Here is an 18,238-nt window from a genome sequence, read left to right on the forward strand (position 1 = left end):
AGAAACCCACTTCGTACAAATTCGGGGCATATACCGCTGCCAATGCAATTTTCCTGTTATTGTGTATAATCCTAGCTATAGTTATGCGCCCCTCAGCATCCGACCATACCCCTTTCAATTCGATATTTAATTTGCGTCTGACGACTATGGCTACCCCTCTAGTTCTCGTAGCAAAAGAAGAGTGACTAATATTATGGTATATGTTATCCGCTAACGTATTTATGTCTCCCTCTAAAATGTGCGTTTCGCTTAATAGAGCCACGTCCACATGTTCTTTTTTCATCAGTGTGAGCACGCTTTTGCGCTTGTGTTGTTTGTTTATCCCACCGGTGTTCCATACCATTATATTCAAACTAGCCATAGTCTATGCATGTTTTCGTGTAGTTTTTGGTAATGCTTCTGGAGTATGAAGCTACAATAGATGTACATCCAATTAATGAGGTCCCGTTGAGAGCTGAGCTTAAAAACATATATATATACAAATAAAAATCCCCTATTTTCCCCTCACCCAGAAAGTCGAACATGCCTGTGTTCCAAGAACACATCCTCCGAGATTGACTTTCTCCCATGGTCCACCGGATTGCCCAAACTGAGCATTGTAATCCTAATTTTCCTATGCTAATTGCCATAGGATCTAACATTTCCATTCTATTGCAATAGAATGTCGCTTTTGGTCTTGCACCTTCCCTTACTGTAATGAAGTATTGTGATAAATAACATAAAAATAAAAATAAAAAATAAAATAAAAAAAGAGAATAAACTTTTATCGACATATTCCTTTGAACCCTCCACTAACGTGTGGGGAAAAAAAAGGAAAAGATTGTAGAGCAATATTGACACCTTAATGTGAAGAACATTGGAAAAGAATAATGTAAGTTAAAATATATTTAAAAAATATAGAGTAATATTGACACCTTAATGTGAAGAACATTGGAAAAGAACAATGTAAGTTAAAATATATTTAAAAAATATAGAGTAATGAGAAGAAAAAATTAAATAAAATAAAAATCAATGGAAAGATATAGATAAGGAATAAGAGATAAATAATTATCAACGTGGAGAAGCCACTAGAACCGATTTAACTGATTAGATAAGATAGAAAAGCAGCGCCTTTTAGCGCTTCAATGTGCCTTTAATGGAGTGATTACTTAAATTGTTAGAATAACCTTGCTGTGTTCATACGTTTATGTGTGGTTAATTTTTAAAGTATTATTAAGGACTGATTGAACTTAATTTAATTTATTATCTGCTATGTGTATACACACCGAATGTTTATTGTTAGAGTTGTATGCTTCGTTGTCATGGTGCCTTATATTCTAGAAGGTTGTAGAATATACTAGTGCCTAGACTTTTTTACTTTCCAGAATGATCTAAGAGACCCAGGGCATTTGAGCGATAAACCCAGAATATTCCAGATAGATCTTTTTGCAATGATATTTATTTGTCCCCTCAGAGACCAGAGACTGAAATTATAATGTATTATGAATCGTATTATACACAGTACACTTTGTTATAGACGGCTTGCATATCGTTTGCTACCTTGATGAACACAACAAAGTCATTCCAACACTGGTGGAATGACTTTATTGATGAACACAATAAAGTCATTCTAACACTGGTATATATTGAGAGAGAGGCTTAACTGTTTCCGGCATTTTCGTCATGCTTTGGGTTATTTGCTCCATTTTGATTCAGGAAATCCTCAGCTTCAATAGGTGTATATGCACCTGACCTGCGGCCGTTATTGCCCAAGAATGATAACAGCGCCGGATATGATAGCCTTGGCTTGTAGCCGGCTTTGTACAGCTTTTGCATCACATCTTTGTATGGTAGACGTCGGATGATGGCCTCTTTGCTCAAATCTTCGTAGATAAATATTGGTTTATCACCATACTTCAGCTTCCCACGTTGGTTGCGAGCATATTTGATGATGTCATCCCTTGTTGTAGTTTTCCGCAGAGTGACAATGATGACTCTCGGACCGTTGATACTTTGCCCCTGGGAACCGATTCTGTAAACTTGTTCCACTTCTGGCACTTTGTTTGGATCGGTGTTATCCAAAATCGTTGATAACACTATTGGAAAGTTGGTATCTTCGCAGTTCACTGCTTCATCAAGCCCCACAATGCGGATGTTATTCCGCCTGTGGTAACGTTGGGATTCTAGTTGCCTCTCCATCGCTTCTTTTTTAAGCTCTTTTATCTCTCTCCGGAGTTCTTCTTTCACTTTTTCCATATCTTCTCCCATCTCTGTCATGCTACCTTCGTTCGCCTTGACTGCATGTGTAATTTCTTTCACCGTGTTCTCCACTGTCGTGATTCGCAAGGACTGATCGGCGATCGCTCTCATAACCTGTTCGAATTTAGTATCGATGTGTTCAACGTGTGCTTTGAAAGCTACCATCTGTTCTTTATCAGCGACCATCAGTTCTTTTATCAGGATAGTCAGAGAGTTGAAGTCGGGTGGAGTGGTGGTGTTGAAGTCGAGTGGAGTGGTAGTACTGCTTTCTTCAGTTGGCGGCATAGATGCAGTGACGTTGGAATCCATATATCTGGCTGCTCTCGCTTTCACGGAGCTTGATTCTGTACCTTCTGTTATGTTGGTCTCTATTAACTCTCTTTCGGGGACCGTAATCGATGATCCCGGTTAATTGTCCTCTTCATTCTCCTCCTCGGAGCTTGTCGCCGTCGGCTCAGAACCAGCGACGGTTAGGACGTGTCTTCCTCGTTTTGTTACGTCCTGCGCCGTTGAAGTTGCCGTAGTTATTTTCTCTGTCGTCTTTCTACCTCTAACCATTTTGTCTTTTGATATGGTTAGTAGAGGGTCTTAACAATACATACGATGTGGTCTATTCTCTTTCTTTACTGTCCAAATAATGTTTTTAAACGAAATTAGCGTTGGTGGGAGCGGAGCAATTGCAAAATGCGTGCACTACATGTTGTGCTAAAACCGGAAGGCCGGACAGTTTCCTTCTGAAGCACAACTTAAGAAATGTCTCAGCCTTCCAGTCGGGACCATTTGGTTCCACAGCTCAATATAGTCAAGTTAGACCGCGCTCACAAGTTCTCACACTGGGTGCTGTAATCCCATAAAGTTCAGTATATCAAAGCAGGGTAGCCGGACCAGCACTCACAGGTTCAATGTTTTTTATTGGCAGCCTGAATCAAAAGCAGACATGTTTCGGACAATGTCCTTCATACCACTGATGAAGGACATTGTCCGAAACATGTCTGCTTTTGGTTCCACAGCTCAAGCAAACCCCCACCAATTGGTACAGGGCTTGTATTTTGGTTTTGCACTTCTCGTTCTTTGTTATGCTATTGCTATGCTATTCTTATGCAAAGACTAGGTAATAGCTGAGTACCGGTACTTAAATACGGACGACGAGTCGAGTGAAAGTTGTGAACGCATTTTTGTGTGCGCGCGCATGCACATCCGTACTTCTGCTCAGAAAAGTGCTGGGATGGTGTAGTACCGTGTGGCGCCACCACTGCACCACTGAGCATAACTGACTTCGAAAGAGGGCCTAAGCATAACCAGTTCGAAACAAGGCGGACAGTAATAAAATGTTCAATCAATCAATCAATCATTCCAATAACACACGCTCACTGTGAGCCTCACTTCATTCTTAGATGGCATGGCAATGGCATGCATTGCAGATGCACCTCCGAGTGCTTCGAGAAACTTCTGGGCAAGCCAGTGAGAGGATTCTCCGGCGCTGCAGCTGGACCCTACTCAAGTGGTCACATTTACAGTAGTGTGAAACGCTGCCCCCTATCTGTTACTATCAGCATGGTGCATCCAGAGCAAGCATGCTCGCGCAGGCGCAGTGGGTCGCACGAGCGCAGCTCGAGACGCCGTGGTTTCGGTTGAGCATTCTTGGCTGGGAGGCGGCGAACAGGCAGCGCGAGCGTCGGGCAACACGGACGTTTCTTCAATGGCTCGCGAATCACTTTAACTGGATGTAAGTTAAACGAAACTGAGGAGGAATCGCTCGGTGAGACATGCTGTTTTATTTCTATTACGTTGGAAGCGTTTCTAGTTGACCGGTTCAGACCATTCATCAACGTTGAAAAGTGGCGAGACACCGAGAGCAAGACGGAACCGTCCAACTTCGGTCTTATCCTCGCAGTCAACAGCTTGTATTTTTTTTTTTTTACTACGGCGCCGTTATAAGTGTTTTAACTGTTGTGATTTTGAGAGAGAGGGTGTGTTTCAGCTCGAGTTCAGGTCATTCAGACACCCGGTAATAAGCATTATTATGAGACGTGTCGATAGTCGCAATAATGTATTTAAAATAGATATGTATTCCCCCAGCCTTCCTGATCAACTGGGACATCACTGCGCACGCGTCGCCCAGTGTTGTGGCTTTGTAGTTTTTCTTACCCGAGTAGATCACGGTTGTAAAGGCCAAACGAAAACGATAAAAACTACAAGTTCCAGACAATGGGACCATTGTCTCGTTACTAGTTTGGGGGAGAGCGTATAGCATTAGCCAGCTAGTTAGCTTGTGTGGACGAGCTTTGTATTTTGATATAGTAGTGGTTATCATCATGGCATGTATGGGGTTTGTGTCGTTGTGCAGCTACGTTTCATTCAGAGATTTGAAGAACAACAATTGACTTGACCGTAGGCTACAAGAACCTGACACAGAAATGAAAAGCAGCGCTTTTGATTGCAGTGGTATTCAATGTGGATTGATTATGCAGCAGCTACCTGTTTTGACGGACAGCATACATATACATAGCCTACATGTCCGTCAAAACAGGTAGCTGCATAATCAATCCACCTTGATTACCACTGCAATAAAAAAAAAAGGCTGCTTTTCATTTTACCTGGCCTAATCGGTTGTCAAAGGACGTGGTGTTCAGCATGCAAGTGTACGAAATGATAAGCGAACGAATGAATGAATGAAAACTTTATTTAACAGCTTGCAGAATGGGTACAATACAGTACGGCTCAAAGGGGATGCAGACCAGAGAAAGACGTTTGTCTTGTTTACATCAGGGTCCCCCATTTTCAATTCATAGTGACATTTATGACATACACAACATGCATGACATTTATGGCATAGGGACATACATGACATACATGTATTTAATTAGTACTGTTACATTTGTGACATACGATATTCAAATATATACAGTACTGTTACCCATAGATCCGGTACGGTATGTCATGTTGTCTGTGATTATAATGTGTGCAGCAGAGCAGTTGCAAAGGTGTGTGGTTTGAACAGAGGGTCGTTCCCTTTGTTAATCCAGATCTATGCTCTCAAAGCCCGAGGAAATTACACGTCAAATGGGCTCTTATCGTGCGGGAACATGATGAGGATGTGACAGCAGCAGCACTTTAGTATAATATATTCGGGTTGCCTCCCACCAGTAACTATGTAATGGAATAATCAGGCTAATACAGAATGTGATGATTAAGCACTGCAGCCCAATTTGGTTGCCTTTTTTATAAAACAATTTCTCTTTAGGAGGAAAAAAGGTCATGCCCTCCCCCTGTCCCCCCATCCCCACTAACTTGTCTGCCTCTGAGGAGAAGAGAGAGGGCTCTTCAGCAGCACAGCTCATTTGTGTCACATCAATCCGCCCGCCCCACTCTAAATGGATGAAATAGTGTCTTCCTCCCGTAATTTGGGAGGAAATTGCATTAGCAGAGGGCGCAGTGAAGGTCCGAATACCAACGTTAATGCAGAATAATACTAATATAATCACGACCAGGTGCTACAGATCGCAACTTGTGTCTCCAGTTCCCTTCAGATCAAGCCAGAGTCTACTCTCTGCACTAAAACACACTGTCCCCTGGTGATGATGGACCATTTTAGACACATTTACACTATTGTCTTGTGATCGGTTTAAAAAAAAATCTGGAATCAAAAGCAAATCTAAGATGGCTAGCTTTTGGTGGTAGAGCTTCAAGTGATCTAGCCCTGCCTTCAGTAACAACACAGTATGGGGGGGCATGTCCTGATGGTTCATTTGCTGCAATGCCCACTTTCCTCTCTCTCTCTCTCTCTCTCTCTCTCTCTCTCTCTCTCTCTCTCTCTCTCTCTCTCTCTCTCTCTCTCTCTCTCTCTCTCTCTCTCTCTCTCTCTCTCTCTCTCTGTCTCTGTCTCTCTTCAAAGGGGCTTTATTGACATGGCAAACATACGTTTACATCTTTCTCTCCCCCTCCTTATTTTCCACTGTGTCAGATACTAGCAGCAAACATCACATGCACATAACCCAGAGAAAAAACCATAGTACGGTGTGTCTCTCTGTTATGTGTGTACTAGGCCTGAGTCAGCCTAGCCAGTACGACCAGGTACTAAATCACTGCTCAGGTTGTCACCGGCGGTGGTCTCTTCACCTGTTCACCTGTGTGCTGGAGGGTGGATATTTGTATGCCAGAAGAATAGATCTCTCTCAGTCTCACGCGTGTCGTAAATCTCCTTCAGTGTGGGAAAATGAACTGGGTTATTTGACTAGCTTAATTAGTGGTTAAATAACGACACAGGCTTGAAGGTCTTTTAATATTGATTTCTCTCTCTGATAAGCTAGGGGATTCTTTGTTTCGGGGTAAAAAAAAAACACTAGCAAAAACGAGCCTAGCATTGCAGTTCAGGTCCCCTGACGTCACGAGGTTCCGGAGGACAAGACACGCTTGGGAACTGTTATAGATTCAAGATTCAATAGGTTATTTGTCACATACATACCAGGGCATACAGTGAAATGCGGGTGGCCATGCCCGCTTTGATTGTGCAATAATACTAAATAATAAAATAGACATAATAAACAGGTAATAAAATAGACATAAAATAGGCATGATAAAATAGACATGCTAAAGTCCTGAGATAGTGCAATACAAGTACGGATTTAAGGCACTGGGTCCTCTTATGTACACTACTATACAATATACAGTTTTTTTTTACTCTATATCCTTATGCTATACTTGCTATTTCTAAACTATACTATACAAGAACCGCATCAGTTCTTTCCTTAAAGTGACCTTTATTTTCCCTGTTCCTTTCCATTTAGTTTAAAGTGACCGTTTGTGTGTGTTGTCGTGTGTGTGAGTGTATGTGTGCTCATGTGTACTTGTGTGTGGAGAGTTCAGTGTTCAATGTTAGACTACCACACTGGTACTGATAAGAATGTAGCTTCAGTCCTAAAGATTAAAACAATGTCGTTTACAGTTTATAGTGTATGCCGCCATGTTGAAATTTCGCCAGGTAACTGCATCAGAGAAGTCGAGAGTTGAGAGATCGACCCCAAGTTTCCTACTTGGAATTCTGACTTTGAGGGCTCCATTGCACTCCATCCATGCCTCCCAAAACTACACTATTGTTTATGAACTGTAAAGGGTCTATATAGGCTACAGCATATAAGTCCAAACTTCTCAATTTCAACATTGTTATTTATTTAGATTTTTTTTAACACGCCACACAAAATAAATGGCATGATGATCATGTATTGTGTTTTTAAACGTTTAAATATCCACATTATCTGGCCATCCTCAGTAAATATTATCAAACTCCTCTGACCTCGTCTGGTCTTTCCAAAGACCCAAGAGACGGGACAGTAATATATAGGCTATATATTTGTGGAAAAGGTTCCCTCTTGTCTAGTATATTACACTCTTATGCTAAACATGTAAAGGTACATAGTACCCAACCCTATGGCCTTGTAACCATGCATGTCTTATTTTGGTATTTGTGACATTACAGAAAATCCACTATAGATTGGTCCTTTCATAGCTTGCCTTTGCATATCTTCAAGGTTCACATTTTTGTGCAACATAGCCTAGCTTACGCAGCTAGTATATTATTGGCGTCAAGTAGCTTTGGAGATAAAAGGCCTGTATTGAAATAAAGGGAGCATCATCATATCTATGTTGTTGTTTTGATGTAATGGACCTATTTTCTGTATTTACGTTAATCCACTGTTTAGTGCGCCGGGAGCCTGGCTTTAAGGTGCTTTCAGCAGTAAGCTGGTAGTTGGCTCCACCCGCGGGACCCAGATAACAACTCTTCACAAGCAGCAAGCAACTATAAACGATGACGAGGAAATATGCCGGTTGGTTTATGACTAGTTCCTCCGCTCTTTTAGTATCTCGTTACAAACAGCTGCGCGAACAAAGGATCTCCCCTTCAAAGGGAGGCTGAATCTGGGCCACCTGAGGTCCGTTTCCCCCTCCCTGTAAACATTACTGTGAATTACAAACCCGTATCCATGTGCAGGTGACTCATCAGTTCAGAGGCTACCTGTCTTCCTTTTGTTTCGGGGGAGGACTGGAAGGAACTCCTTCGTTAAGTACGCATTCTTCAAGTCAACCGTTTTACAATAGGATGTGGACGACGTGAGTCAGCCGTGGCTCTCTAGTAAATGGTGAATGGTGCTTTTATCCAAAGCGCTTTACAATTTGTTGCTCACATGATTTTACCCATTCACTCACTCACACACACAGACGGCGGAGTCGACCGTGCAAGGTGCCGACCTGCTCATCGGGAACAGTTAGGGGTACTTAAGCCACGTCTTGCTCAAGGACACTTCGACACGCTGCCCGGGAGGAGGGGGAATCGAACCGGGAACCTCCAGATTACCAGACGACTGCTCTACCTCCAGAGCCACTGTCGCCCCAGTAGCAGTAGCCTGCTTAATTAATGTTATGTCGGTCTTCCTTTTTAAATTCGTACTGGTTCCAATGGGCTGTCTTAAATACTTCGAAGCTTCGAAGCTTCGTTCGATGGGCATGGGATTCGAATATGAAAATTAAATTCGATTATTTCACTTTTCAGAACGTTGTGTATTGGCAGGCAAGTTAGATGTCGTTTGTCTCCTGTATGCGGCGCGTGGGAGGTATTTGTGTGTGCGCCTCGTCAGGAGTGTGTGGAGCCCCGCTGGCCAGCACAGCTCCAACACTGGCATTTACAATGCGCAGGTGCGTGGGCTCACGCTGTCTATACAGCACGATAAAGGGACATATAATAAAAATACTATATAAAGTAAATATCTCCGTCACATTTAACCGTGGAAAGAGAGAGCGGGCACGTGAAAATGTCCGGCCTTTTCAGTTTCAGTCTCACAGCACTTTGCGAGCGTGGGACTTTTTTTTATGTTCGAAGCTCATGCCATCGAACGAAGCTTCGAAGTATTTAAGACAGCCCTACCTCCTGTATAATGATTTTCAGGCCTCTCCTCCCAACCCCCCCCCCCCCCAGCCCTGAAGTCCTCCTCTCTCGACCACATGCTCCTTCATGCCGTTCATAAATTTAGAACCGAAAGGTCGTATCTTGATTCTTGCCAGGTTTCACTTCAATCCCCAGAGGAATCCCGGTTAAACGAAGCTTAATGGCGTTAAACAATAGGCAGAAATACACACACACACACACAATTGCATGCAGACAACCCAACCGCGGTCCATCACGTCCTCATTAGGGTAGGCCAATAGGTCACGGAGAGGGAGGAGGATGCCGTAGGCTGAGGAGGATACCATCTGGCCCGTGTCACACGCCGCACGCATGCGGGCACCGAGCGCGGAGAGACGTTTTGTGTATTGTTTTAAAATCTGAGATCATCTAGCTCGGCCATCCCTCACTGTCGGCCTTAATGTTTCATCCGGCCTCCTAGACGTTTGACCCCGCCTTGGCCCTCTGTGTTATTAAGTGTTCCTAACGTTTAACGTTCGTTTTGTCTGATATTTCTTGCACTCGGAGACACGTGTGTCGGGATGAAGCGACGCTGGACCAGGCTACCGTCTCGCTGCTCAGTCTCCCTCTCTCAGTCTCTCTTACTAATCTCCTTGATGTCCGGGGCTCCCTGGAGGGCCTCCTCATCCATGACTCGGCACGCATGACTATGTCAAGCCGGGATTCGAGATTTATAGAAAGTGGAGTGCGCGGGAGGGTCTTTCCTCAAATGAGTCTTCTGCTTTACGGGCTGCTGTATACCAATAAAACGTGAGCTAGGTAGATAAGTCTATCCCGCCTGTCACCGCCTCCTCCCCCTCCCCTCTCACTCCCCCAGAGGTCAACCCCCCCCCCCCCCCCCCCCCAGGTGTGTTGTCTCACTCTCAGAGAAAAGGAGGAGTCGGACAATTGACCGATTTCAAGCTCTGCCCTCTTTTCTTGATCCTCCTCGGACAAGGAAAGGAAAGCACAAGTTGTGATTGGAGGATCTGGGAAAAGAGGGCGGAGCTTGAGACAGGTCAATTGCCAATGCATGAAGATACCTCTGCATTTTGCCAGTGGTCGGGTGTTGATTACATGCCCCGTCCCTCTCTGCGATGAGGTATCCTCAGTCTACACGACAGAGCCACAGCCCTGGGTTATTTCCCTTCTCTCAGAGTCCTAGACTTTCCTGCACTGGGACTGTTTGACTGGGGTAAATATAGCCTGTTGGTTTTAGCTGGAGGATAAACACAGATGTTGAGTAGGCCTTTCTCGCCACAGGCCGGCCTTTCGTCCTTCCCTGGCCCCGTGGACCGTACTGGGTACGGGAGAGGGGTAGAGCGGGAGAGACGGGGAAGGAGGGAGAGAGAGATGGCCCGCCACCACCACCATCCGCCCACAGAGCACTCAAACGGGGTTATTGGACTTAACACAAAGCATTTGACAGGGTTATAGGAGATGTATACACGGGCTACAAAGCATTTGGACAGCAACACAAAGGACTGTATATAGAGAATTGATTTATACTGGGTAGGGCATGGCTCAGTGATTTACAGTGCAAGGCAAGCCACTCTGAAGTAAGACCTGCAAATGGACGCCCACTTTTAGAAATAGCCAGCGCTTTTAGCCCTGTCAAGTGGCCGTAGTTGTCTTAAAACGTCGGTATACTTGTATTAGGGATGGGTACCGATTCTCAGGTACTTAAGTTTTAAGGGTACCGACCGAATCACGTCGGTACTACCGAGTACCGATTCACGTGAGATCCGCCGATGCCACATTTCGATAAATACCCAAAAAAAAAATGTACGTCCGATTCACGTCAACGTTCACACGCCCAATACACGCTTACCTAGGATTTGACTTGATTCAACAACAAAGCAGTCGGGGCAATGGCAAGCCGAAAACGGTCGCAAGTGTTGTTACACTTTACAAAGCTAGATGCAGACAATGCTCGCTGCAATATTATATATATATATATATATTAACAAATTGTTCTAAATAAATAATAATGACAATAAATTATTTGAAGTTTGGATCTTTTTTTTACATTTTTTTTTAAAATTTTTACAACTGAGGTAGGTAGATTACATTTTTAGAGACTAAAGTACAGAAAAAAGGTAGCTTTGGGTACCGGTATCGGTTCAAATGTCAAAGCCCACTACCCAACCATAACCTGTATACAACAATGGTGGAGGACTTTGAGAACGTTCTCCTAGCGAGAACCCCAGGATCACGGCATCTGTCTGCTGGAGTTATCTCTCTCTCGGGTTCTCCTGCTGAAGCCACGTCCCGGACCGGAGGACAGTTTGCTTGGATAACTCTGCCTATTTCCCTGCTCATTGATAACACTGGACAAGCTGAAACTCCCCCTCAGGCCCTTTCGACGTGTTGATTTCCATAACATTATGAACTGATTTTTCAGCGCTCCCATTATCTTCCTCCGTTTCTGTGCCATACGACACGTCTAGCGGCGCCCGTAGGCCCGTTTTCGAACGGGATCGCTTGACGCTAAACGATTTCTCGGTGCAAAGAGAAGCCGCGGATGACAGCGGAGCCCACGCCATGCGTGAACGCCGATCTCCGGGGCGACAGCCTTTGTTCTAGAGAGAGACTTCCAAGGCATTCAGATGTGCACCCGTTAATACTGTCACGCAGCTGAGAGAGGCGGACACGCCGTTCCCTTTTTAATGTCTCACTTTTAACGTCTCTCTCTCTCTCTCTTCCTCGTCTCTTCCTTCTTACGCTGCCTGTGGACATGGGTTGCTTTTAAGGCTGAGACGATATGCCATTTGGAAGAATTGATAAATCGGGAAAAACTTTGCGATAAATAGAATTGTTTTTATTTGCATGTGTAAAAAAATAAAGTATAATTAATTTATCATTTTTTTTAAAAAGAAGAAAATATATTATTTAACGTTAGTTTGTGTGTTTGTGTGTCACGTGCACTCACTGTAGTTTTTGCGATGCTGTAGTTGGCCCATGACACACACACGCGAACTAACGTTAAATAATATATTTTCTTTTTAAAGAAAAAAGTATTTGAAATTCAAATTATATTTAGAAAATTTTACACATGCAAAAAAATCGATAAGTGACGCCACTTATCGATTTCACGCAGTTATCGATAAATCGATAAGTGGGTCTCAGCCTCAGTTGCTTTGCTTGCTGGAAGAGAGGGGGGGGGGGGTGGTTGGCTACCATGTTGTTGTTCCACCTGCTTCGTGTCCTTCCCTAACTTAATTCTTCACACATGGGGCTTTGATTGACAGGCACTGTGTGTGTGTGGTGGGTTGTTCCACAAAGGGCTCTGTCATACAGCACCAAGGGAGACATTTTCTGGAAAAGAGGAAATCCTGGATGAAAGGATAAGGAAACAGCTGATTCTGTCTCCATCTGTTTTTATGGGGTGAGGAGGAGTGAATTAGCCCTTATGTGCCCCACATGGGCTCGGCCGTCATCCGCTGTGTCAAGTCACAAGTTCACCCCTTCGTCGTCTGGGTTTCGCGAGATGAAATCTGGGTCTGATTTCACAGAAAAGTGGGTCTGCACTCTGCGCAGCGTGATACTTGGGTGCGACTGTTATTCCGAGCTCTTAGGATTCATGTGATGTGCCGGGGATTCTGAAATGTCAAGGTATTGACCGCGTTGTACCGTCGCGATTCACATTCCGTACGAGACTGTGGTTTGAGTTGGTAGCACTGATCAAGGACAAATCTGTAGAAGAGCTTGCCAGTCTGCGTCGTTTAGCTCTAGAGCCCAACTGATGCTGGATTTTTGAGGCAGATACCGATATTTGGGAGTAAAAAAAAGTTATATAGCTTAGCTATATCTGACAATATTTGCGCACATTGTATCGATTGGTTTAGGCCAGTGGTGGTTGGCAACCTGCGGCTCTTTAGCCAATCAGCTGCGCCTCCTTGGTCAATTTTTTTTTTTTTTTTTACCTTTTTTTTTTATCTCTTACTTTGGAGATCGATGTCATACTGTGACACTGAAATGAAAAAATATTTCATCAACTAAAATATACAGCACGTCACACCCCGCGCCTCTCCCTGCCGTCTGCAAGTGGCTAATCTTGAGTTTCCGACCCCCCAGTAAGCTAACCATGGATAAATCCAAAAAAAGGAAAGTCTGAGGAAAATAGAGGGTTTAATTCAGCGTGGACAGATTAATTTGCTTTCACGACTAACGATGCCTGACATGTGGTGAGAAATTTGCGAACAACAAAAAATTTACTTTTTATTTTATAGATTTTCCACAAAATAAGGGAAGGACTCAAATAGAGCTGCATAATTCAGGGTTTTATTTCAAAGTAGGTCTACACATGGTAGTCTTTTTTCAAAGTGGACTACTTTTTATTTTATAAATGTTGCACAAATAAGGTAAGGACTCAAATATACCTGAATAGTTCAGGGTTTTATTCCAAAGTTGGTCTACACAGCCAGTCTTTTTTCTCCTCTTCATAAGAGTTTGAGGTTTTCCTTTGTTATAACAGGTAAAAACAGCAATAAAAAGTCAAAATTGTCTTTTTGTTGCTTTATAATTCCATGAATGCAACAAACTGTGTGCTATAAGTATAAAGTATAATAAATTGCAAATGACTTTGGGTATGTAATTGTCAGGCGTTTTATGCTAAATGTGGGGTATGCTTGGTGATAACTATATATAAAATGTTATACACTGTGTTATCTTCATTTTAAGGGTAAATTGGTTTTGCGGCTCCAGAGGAATTCTATTTTGTGGGAGGGGGGGAAATGGCTCTTTTGATAGTAAAGGTTGCTGACCCCTGGTTTAGGCGAATATAATTTTGTCTCAAAAATATATTTTCTCTCGTTTTTACTGGCACCTACACTGTGCAATGTATTGAGAGGGGACCCTATTAACCGTTACACCGCAGAACAGCATGCTGGGTACAGGTAGCTAGCTAGCCAGCCGGGTAGCATAACAGTCTGTTAACAGCTGGGAGAACAGAAAAGAAAGATGAAGAAAGAGAGACCGGAGATGTTACATGGTAGCAACGTTTTGTACGTTTGCCACGTTGTTTCACTAAATTCACACATTTCAAGCATCGGTGATGTAATGTTCAGAATGAGCGCTTTTGTTTCCAAAAATGACAACAGCCAGCTAACTCACGTTCACTATTAGCACATCCGGGGCCAGCATTTGCCCCGGATGTGCACCGCGCTCCAGGGCCCATTTCATTCTTGCATGAGGAAGGATAATAACGATAATCTAGCGTTGATTTCAGGATGATTAGATAATCAGGTGAAAAATTACAACGTGATAAGTGGATTTCACTAAAAACGCTATTATCGCGTCTTTTCCTGGGATTACTAAGAATCACCAAAACTATACTCATATTCAAAACGGTATAAAACGGAAATGTACGGATGAAAAAACGATCTGTTTTGTGCATGTTGACTGGAAGCAACTCACTGACAATCGACAGTGTTATTATTAGACACATAGCTATAATATAAGATACATTTTAAGCACTCGCAAGTGAACAAAGCCCCCCATTGACTTACAGCGCTGGCGTTCTATACAGAAGGTAAACGGCAACCCCTGGCCGTGAATGTGTTAATTAAAAACAAAATCATATGTTGTTGCTGGTCTGCTGGTCAATGGCAGATTGTAGTTAGATTAGATTTTATTCAAATGTATTGTCATCATACAGCACAAGTACAGTACAACGAAAATAAGTTTGGCATCCAACCAGAGTGCAAATGTAGCAGTAAAGTGCAACAGAAATATACAATGTACAGGTGCTTAAACTGGGTGCAAAATATACAAATTAGTACTACTGAGTGTAGTACTAATCCGATGTATGTACAGAGTTGTACTATAATATGTACAGTGAGTGATACAGGTGTAAAGACAGTATGGTCATAGTCCTACTGGCCAGCAGCGTAACTAGTGAGAGTAGGATATATATAGATATAGTAGGGGTGGACGGTATAAACGGTATACGGTATAAACGGTATGAATTTGCTCTACGGTATGGATTTTGACTATACCGTGTAACCGGTAGTGCAGCTCTAAAATAGCAATGACGTCATGTAACCACAGCGCGACTATTTCACTCGCATTTGCCCCTAAAAATAGATAGAATTAGTCATAGATAATAGATATGTGCGAACTGGAAAAAGTTATTTAGGAGGCTTCGCGCAGTGGGCGTGCCAGCCCCTACCGCACGCATGTAAACACGGGTCTAGTAGTCTAGTGGGACGGGACACGGGAGCTGTCGGCGTCTCCCTGAGCTAACGTTAGCTTAGCTACCGTTACAAAATGACCCAGTCAACTATTCACTTTTAGTTTAATACATGATGGGGCATTGTCTAACCGAACGGTATCTAGTCGGCCAGCTACCGATAGCTCCTGACATCAACAAACGCTCCACAAAGTCTAGTACTAGAGACGTGTATGCTACCTGTTTTCTCACGTTAACGCAAGTTAGTTCACTGTTCAAAACGAAATGTCCCATTGAACTAAATAATTCACTGAGGCGTTGTATTAACGTTATATATGCAGTAGCTACAGATAGCTCCTGATATCAATGTCTTATAACACTGATTCGATGCGTATTCGAGCTGAGGGCTTGCTAACGTTATACCAATACAATAGGGTCCAGGTGCAGCGCCGGAGAATCCTGGCCGTAGCTCTGCTCGAGGCTACTCGAGTATAGGTCCAGGTGCAGCTCCGGAGAATCCTGGCCGTAGCTGGAGGCTACTAGAGTACACACAGACAGTGGAGCTTGTTGCGTGGTGGCGATGTCTCGCAGATAATACAAGTACAAGTCTAATTATATAATATATATATTTTATAAAAAATAAAAAATAAAATTATATAAAATAAAAAATAAAAATGTATCAAAAACGATGATACCGTGATATATACCGTTACCGTCTATGCTTCAAATTATACCGTGATATAAATTTTAGACCATACCGTCCACCCCTAAGATATAGTATCTACAGATATGTAAAAGGAATATGTGCAGGTAAATACAGACGGGTGTGGATAGATATATATGCTGTAAGAATAAATATATATATACAGTATATATATATATATATATATATATATATATATATATATATATATATATATATATATATATATGTGATACAGCATTTGTACATGCTATCATACAGAGCTATGGGTTATATGCAGGTGTATAAGTAAGTATATATATATAGTCCAGCCCATTATGTTGCATTATGAAACAAAGGTTTCCTTTACTTCAAAAGATACGGTTGTGCGTGTGCTTGCGCTGTGTGTGTGTGGGAATAATCTCTTTCCGTTGAGCGTCGTTGTAGCCCCCAGACAGACACCCCCACATGCAATTCCATCTGTATTTTATTGGGACGGGGCCCGGGGATTGCTGGGGTCTTGCTCACTCAGGCCCCGCTCTGCGTGCGTGTTGGGAGGTCAGACGGGTGGACAGGAAGTGAGTGTGTCAGCCCGGAGGAAGTGAGCGTGTGGTCCGAGATGACTCTCTCTTGATGTGAATCAGATGATAGGCATCAGGCAGAGGGGGTTGAAACATGGAATGCAGAAAATCCATCCCTACCAGACCGGTTCATATCATACGAGTGAAATACGTTCATATGATAAGAGTGAAATACGATCCACTTACATCATGTCTGGTATAGACGGTAACTTTGGCACACAAAAAGACACATCACCATTTTTTTTTTTATCCACTTTTTCTCCCATTTTCTATATTTTTCTCCCATCCCAATTTCGTATCATCCAATTCAACCCTCCCCTGTCACGAACGCTGTTTCTTGCCTCCCACAAGCCGGCTGCAATGTGGACTAAGTCATACATAGCACAAGTCCCCTCTCCGGTACTTGAGGTAACAGCAGTCGCATCTTTTCACCTGCGCAGCTCGATCTCTCAGTGGCGAGGAGTAACGCGTGGGAGGCTCACTCTGCCCCCGACACTTCCTGATTCTACTGCGCAGGCGCACCAACCGACCTGTAGGAGTCGCTGTCCACAACGCCCGATCCCCACCCATCAGTTTCCCACCCCTAGAGCCATATGAAATCCGTTTTATTATTTTCCAAATTCCATTTTATTTTTTCCCAAATTCCGTTTTTTCCGTTTTAATATTGCAGAATTCTGTATTTTGCTTTTTACGCTCATTTTACCATCAGAAATTGTGTCTAATAAGTGGGAATGAATAAATGTCCACAATTCAATAAGATATAACAGTCTTTTTTAATGTTTTTAAGTGCTGCAACTCAGAAACACAGTTCAATTTTACACAATATTTTTCAATTAATATTGTGACAAAATAAAAATACATATTTCAAGTGTAAACAATAGATACAGCTAGCTACTACTGACATTATCACAATGACAACGTCAGTAACCTAGCTATATCTATTATATTGTGATGAAATATAGTAATGCATAATTTAGGCACCTTTAGTTTAGTTTATTTCGATTATAAAGGACGGTGTATAATGACAATCGTTTGCATTAAACAAATGGATGGGTGCACTAGATTTAGCAAGAAGCTATCATTTCCATCTATAGTCCTATGTACTGTAACGTTTCATAGCTATTTAAGTTTATTTAGATTGTAAAGGGCAGTGTATAATGACAATCGTTTGCATTAAACAAATGGATGAGTGCACCAGATTTAGCAAGAAGCTATAATTTCCATCTATAGTCCTATGTACTGTAACGTTTCATAGCTATTTAAGTTTATTTAGATTATAAAGGGCAGTGTATAATGACAATCGTTTGCATTAAACAAATGGATGAGTGCACCAGATTTAGCAAGAAGCTATCATTTCCATCTATAGTCCTATGTACTGTAACGTTTCATAGCTATTTAAGTTTATTTAGATTATAAAGGGCAGTGTATAATGACAATCGTTTGCATTAAACAAATGGATGGGTGCACCAGATTTAGCTAGAACTTCTAGAAGCTATCATTTCCATCTATAGTGTTTTGGGAAGCACAGTGTTTCCCCTTGTTTTTGACATGCCCTTTCGAGACCAAATGATCATCGCACGTATTTTTGCGGGTCCAATCACAGTATGTTGACAATATTTACAAAACAA

The 18,238-nt window shown here is 42.5% G+C and overlaps 1 protein-coding gene across 4 annotated transcripts in view; it reads left to right on the plus strand.

Annotated features, from left to right (window-relative positions):
- The first annotated feature begins 3,881 nt into the window (after positions 1 to 3,881).
- sipa1l3 (signal-induced proliferation-associated 1 like 3) overlaps positions 3,882 to 18,238 on the plus strand; it is a 184,461-nt gene continuing 170,104 nt past the window's right edge. For 3 of the 4 annotated variants that reach the window (XM_084326936.1, XM_084326939.1, XM_084326938.1), the window contains exon 1: positions 3,882 to 3,997. The gene's annotated coding sequence lies outside the window, so the exon portion shown is untranslated. The remainder of the gene's footprint in view (positions 3,998 to 18,238) is intronic. The other variant, XM_084326937.1, reaches the window with a different exon arrangement.

The sequence above is a fragment of the Notolepis coatsorum genome (genome assembly GCF_963971535.1).
Source record: "Notolepis coatsorum genome assembly, chromosome: 1".
In the NCBI taxonomy this organism is placed as follows: domain Eukaryota; kingdom Metazoa; phylum Chordata; class Actinopteri; order Aulopiformes; family Paralepididae; genus Notolepis; species Notolepis coatsorum.